The sequence below is a fragment of the Culex pipiens genome, chromosome 1 (assembly GCF_016801865.2).
Source record: "Culex pipiens pallens isolate TS chromosome 1, TS_CPP_V2, whole genome shotgun sequence".
Classification (NCBI taxonomy): domain Eukaryota; kingdom Metazoa; phylum Arthropoda; class Insecta; order Diptera; family Culicidae; genus Culex; species Culex pipiens.
This window is the reverse complement of record NC_068937.1, coordinates 55,825,793-55,831,792: the sequence shown is the minus strand read 5'-3', so window position 1 is coordinate 55,831,792 and position 6,000 is coordinate 55,825,793.

Below are 6,000 nucleotides of genomic sequence, written 5' to 3'. Positions count from 1 at the left end.
TAAACTCAGAAAAAACTTATTTAGTGAGAATTTAGAATTGAAAGAAAAAAAAAACAATTTCGGTACAGTTTTGAGTCCCAATAAGCTATTGATTTGAACTTATACCAGCAGATTTGTGAAGATTTTTCAACACGTAGTTAGTTTTCCACAAAGTAAATCAAATGTTGACATTAAACTTTCTACTTTTAACTATTACTTCATGATGTTAAATTTATACAAACGTTATTTATTTGTTTAAGTTTCTTTGAATTTTAATCGTTTATTTTGCCAAAAAAAATTAACACCCGGGTCCCGGGAATTCTCGAGTTAATGAAAAATTTATCTCTCGATTCCCGGGAAATTCAAAATCTCGAGAACAGTCACCCTCTATCTGATAAAATGAATTGGGTAATAATGTTAGGAAACTAGAAGTTTGAAAGAAGACAGCTATATTATTTAATTAAAGATATTTGGAAATTGTTGGATTTGATAATTTTTCAAATATTTCAACCATGGTTTCAATGTAACCGTGCCTTAATCCTTCGACAGTCGCGTGTTTACGCGTTTCTCAAATGTGTTCTTACAGAGTAGGTTTTAAGCGAAAAAATGTAGTGATATAGATGATGTACTAATATTTCAAAACAGATTTTGTGTCTGAAAAATATGAATAATTTTATATTAGAAACAGGTTGGAGCTCTGTTGATTTCAGATTTTAGATTATTTGTTATCTATTTCAATTTTTTTGTTGTTTTTGTTACAAATTTGCCATTGCTCAGTGGTCCTGATCGTAAAATTTTGAAAAAATGGATTTTATGACAAATTGTGATGTTTTTACAGAAGTGTTATTGCTAATGAGAAAGATATACTTTTAGATTGATTGAAAGTTAGAGTGGTTCACGATTAGGGTATTGGAGTATGATTATCTTACACAGAAAAATTTGGCACTCAGGCTAAATTTTGAGGTCAGATTCAGGTTCAGTGGGCATAATTACGTGGAAAAACATATACAGTTCGGACTCGATTATCCGAAGCCTCGATTATCCGAACTTTTGATTATCGGAAGGTATGGAACTTCGAATAATCGTAAAAATGATTTATTTTCGTATTTTTTATTTTCTTAAATTTTACTCTAAATTCGAGTTCTGCAACCCCACTTTAGTAAAATTTGAATATTTGATTGCCTTTAAAATTGAGAATGCAATTTTTCAATTTGTTATCACTGCCATTTTGGCCGCCATCTCGGATTTAAAGATTCTAAATTATTTTAGAGTATTTAGTTCATGCGTCATACTTTAACTCAAGCATCAAAAATAAGACAATTTTTTTTTTCTTGATACGATTATCCGAAGTTTTAATTATCCGAAGTCTGGACTGTAGTTGGGCAATTTTCAATTTTGGTTAGGGTGGTTCCATGCACACTTTTTCCTTGAAAATTTGACATTGCCAATGAAGATTATTGATTTTGAGGAAAACATAACCACAAACTGCTACGTTAAAAAAAACTTTTTCTATTGCCGGGTCCAGTGGTGTAGTGGTTAGCGAAGTAGTCTATCACCCCAGTAAGGTCTGGGTTCAATCACAGGCGGACCTGGTGGCATTTTTCGAGACGAGATTTGCCTGATCATTTATCATTTATCATGCTTTCTAACGGATGAGGAAGTAGAACGTCGGTCCATTTGCGTTTTGGGTGACTCAACGTAGGGTACCCAAAAAAATGATCCCCTGCTCCACAAGCGGAAAACGGTTTTTTGGGTTATTTTAAGCATCTGTGCACCCAAAATTCAGAATCGAGATAATCGTTCTCTCAAAATTTATTGAGGACTCAGTGCCAAAATCGATAGAATAATGGTACCAACTCACACCATCATAGGGGGATGGCGTCGCTATTTTTAGACCACGTTTTCCACTTTTTCTCATCGAAACCGACTACTTTATCGACTTCATTTTGCTGGGCGAGATAGGACGCCGTCTATTTTTAGACGATGACTCAGCACTTTTACACTCTTGCACTTAAAAAAACCAGATGGCAGCACGATGTAACGCCACGTCCCTATAACAAATGAGTTCATTCGTTAGTTGAATCAATAAATCTCCAACAAGTGTCATACATCGACTTCTGACTTCTCCTTAGTCACCAAGCTGTGGTGGCCGAGGCAGCTAAGTCATTGGATTGGTTTGTCAAAGGTCTCTGGTTCGATTCCCGTTGTCGACACTTTTGGTTTTTTGTTTGACGGATAAACTTTTTTTTTGCAAATGAACCTCGAGAGAATAGTTCTATCGCCCATCTCGAGCTGTGTTCTCTGCGTCCGTGAATGGTACCTCTATTCTCTCGACTCGAGACCATCATTCTCTCGGACTAGCGCTGCCAGTTTTGGGTGTGCAAATTTTGAACAAAATTGGTTGGCCTAAAGTCGGTGAAAAAATGTTTTTCATACAAAAATGACTTTTTTAAATCGCTTATAACTTTTCAGGATCGAGTTTTGCGGCTTTGGTATGTTCTACAAAGTTGTAGAGCATTAAATTTCCAATGATAATCTTACTCTTGGGCACCGTGCAGACAAACCCGTAAGATAGTTGGGGTTTCCATACATTTTTTTTGATTTTTCTCATACAAACTTCACCTACGAGTATCAATGTGTAAATGTTAACCGAATTTGCTCATATTTGGTCCAGAGTCCTAAAACAGCTCAAGGAACAATATTTAGCTTGTGGAGCGAGGTTTTGAGAAAAACTCCCATATTCTGGGCACCCTACTCACCACAGATAACCTTCGGACGCCCAAGAAAAGGGCAGCAACTTGCAACAGAGGCCACAAAAGACCCGGGGGTCGTTAAAGTTGATTGCTTTGTTTTTTGCTGATATAATTAGGCTTAGAAGGCGTAGATTGCGAGTTAAAATTTGAGGGTCTTCGACAAGATTGCTTGGATTGGCAATTTTCCTCTTCCTATCTGAGGACGCCAGAGCTCCAAAACTTCACAATTTTTCGGAAAATCAATTTTTCACTTGATTTTGTGATCTGGACAAGTGGGCATTGTTATTCAACAAATTAGCAACCATTTTAAATAATTGGTTAAACTAAAGAGCTTAATTTTTGAGCAGAACGAAATTTTAGGACGTTCTGACAAACAGTACCTTCGTAACGGACACATGGTGTAAATTGGAACAGTTGTTTTAGTCACGATTTGCATAGTATTTTGTTATTTTTGATTTTTTATAAATATTTAATTTGGAGCTTTAAAGTGCTAATAGAATTGACTATTTATTGTGAAGGCAGAATTATGCTTTTGCAGTTTTACGTAACAGTGTGGTTTATTTGGTATACATTTGACCACTTCCAATCACTTCCATTCCCACTATTCCAAACACGACATGGCCATGTTACATCCTGCGCGGCCCAGTCCTTCAGCAGCAGAGTGGCCAAACCAAACAGACGCCAAATCCCTCGCCAAATTTCCCTAAAATCAGAGTGCGAGCGTGTGTTGATTTTTGAAGTCAAACCCGAAGAAAGGAAAGCAAACCCTCTTTCCTTCTTCCCCTTGCGATTCTCAAATGAAATCTCGGGCCCGTAAAAAGTCATTCCAACGGGGTATAATTAAGCTTTAACGTGCCACTTTTCCGATCTCCGATGGCTACGCAAATGAATCCCTTTAAAAACCTCTTTCTCGGATTGGATCCCACATATGCGGGTTGAGGGACGACCACATCACGAAGAGGGGTGTGGGTGGATCCGGGAAGGGATCAAGGATTCGCCAGAGATAAGGACACTCCAAGCTCGTTGTGAAATGAACTGCTCGGGATGAAGATTAGATAAGAGTTGCCCGGCCAGGACTGGATTTGTGGAAGCGAGTGTGTCGTTTGTTTTTCGAATGTTTGTCTATGGATTATTCATGAACTACGTGGAAAATCTTTGTTTAAGTAACTCAAGTCAATGATTTATGATTTGTTTTGAAAATTAAGAATGAATTTCAATAAAAACTAAAAGATTTATAACAGATAAATTTGATCATTTGAAAACAAAAAAAATAAAGAGAAGTAACGGGTAAACCTCGTAATTCCCAGATGATCCCACCTTCGGTAAAGCGGATCCTTGTTTGCGAATGACCGCCAGGAGAAAAAGGGTCACGGATGTGTGTTTTCTTCGCATATAGCACCCACCCACCCCATGTGAACTTCCATGTTGGCCACTTTTGGATTTGCTGTTTACTTCCGGGAAAGTGGTATCGAAACGGACCTTTCTCCGGGGTCGACTTCAAACGACACGCTAGTTCGTGGAGAGGTGTTGCACGACATGGAACTGGAGTCGAAAGAGCGAAAAAGGGAAAAAGGTGCAGGGTTTTAACAGCGTGAGAATTGCGCAATCTGGAAGAGGATCCATCCGGGAGGGGCTTTAACTGTTTGGTAAAAGATTTTTATGGGAAGATGGATTTAGTGTAACAGCAAGTTGAATCGGCTATTTAATGTTCTATAATTAACAAGGTTTTGTTATTCAGGATATTTTTTGTTTCGGGATACCTTACAATAGATTTTGACAAATTGTAAAGAATAAACAAACTTCTATCTTTACACACAAATGAGCAATTTTTAGCATTTCAATTTTTATTATTTCTTGATTTTGCTCAAATTTTGTCTGGGCCTTTCCTATGATCAAAAAAAAAGAAAACATTTTTTGTCGTTGTCAAACTATTTTAGGCGTCATCCATAAAGTACGTACGCTCTTAGGGGGGAGGAGGGGGGGGGGGAGGTGGTTACCGAAGGTGTGACAAGATGTGACGAAGGGAGTAGGGGGGGTTTGCTTGATAAAAATAAATGTTTTGAAAGCAGGGTGTTCATAAGAAAACTGCTGTAAATGGTATGAACTTATGAGATACAAAGCTGTGTCTTCTAATTTTTTAAAGATACAAAACTGTTTTTTTATATCGCAATGTTTATTATAAAAAATGAATAGTTAGAATGATTTAACTTATTTTTTTCATATAAAAATTGCCAAAAATACCAAAATTATGAGAGTTTAAAGATATAAAAACTATAAAAAAATTCAATCGAAAACAAGAGGGGCGGGGGGGGGGGGGGGGTTTGGTCTGGCAAAATGTGACGTACTTTTTGAAAAGGGGTTCAACATTGTGTGACAAAGTGTGACATAGGTGGGAGGGGAGGTTAATTTTGGCCGTTTTTTGCGTGACATACTTTATGGATGACGCCTTAATAGCTGTTTATATGAAAGTTCGTACGTAATTGTTTGAAAATTTGTTTCTTTTGGAGGAATTTTATGAGCATGAGCATGAGCATGAGAGACCACCCATGGTTGTCCTTCTCCGTTGCTGAACAGGACCATAATATCCCATCAGCACAACCGGTCACACGCTTCAACGATCAAATGATGTTTCCCTTATCAACAGCATGCATGAATGCGCTGAAAAGATAAAACATCACGATCATCAAAACTAAGGCCGGTGCGAATAGGAAACAGTCGTTGGCCACCAACGGCGCCCGCCATGTCAGTTTGTAGATCTCGAGGGAACGGGACGGGAATGTTAGTTAGCACAGGCTGCTACCAAGGGTGGGTTCTATACGATATCCACACCCCCGCGTGTGCCGGAAAACTACTTCTACTTGGGATTTTGTTAGTGGGTAAGGGTAATGGCCAGGATTCAACATAGAGGATGATGATGCGACCCAATAATCAATAAATTTTGTTTAATGGTGTGATGTATTATGCATTCTCAAGGCAAACAGTCGGAGTATGCGGATGAGACTATTCCCGGTTATTTGGTGTTGAGTTTAGCATAAATGATTTAATCTTAGACAGCCGGCTGTGGAAAGATAAAACCAACTAAAATGCGAAAACGCGAAACCGCCCGGATCGAAATACACGCACAATCGGGGGGACAACAAAAACGGAAACGGCAACGAAAATCCTGCGCGAGGACCGCGACGCACACCGTTCAAATTCTCCAACGCAACTGTCAAACATCCCGAAAACGCCCGGATCGAGACACACACACAATCGGGGGGACAACAAA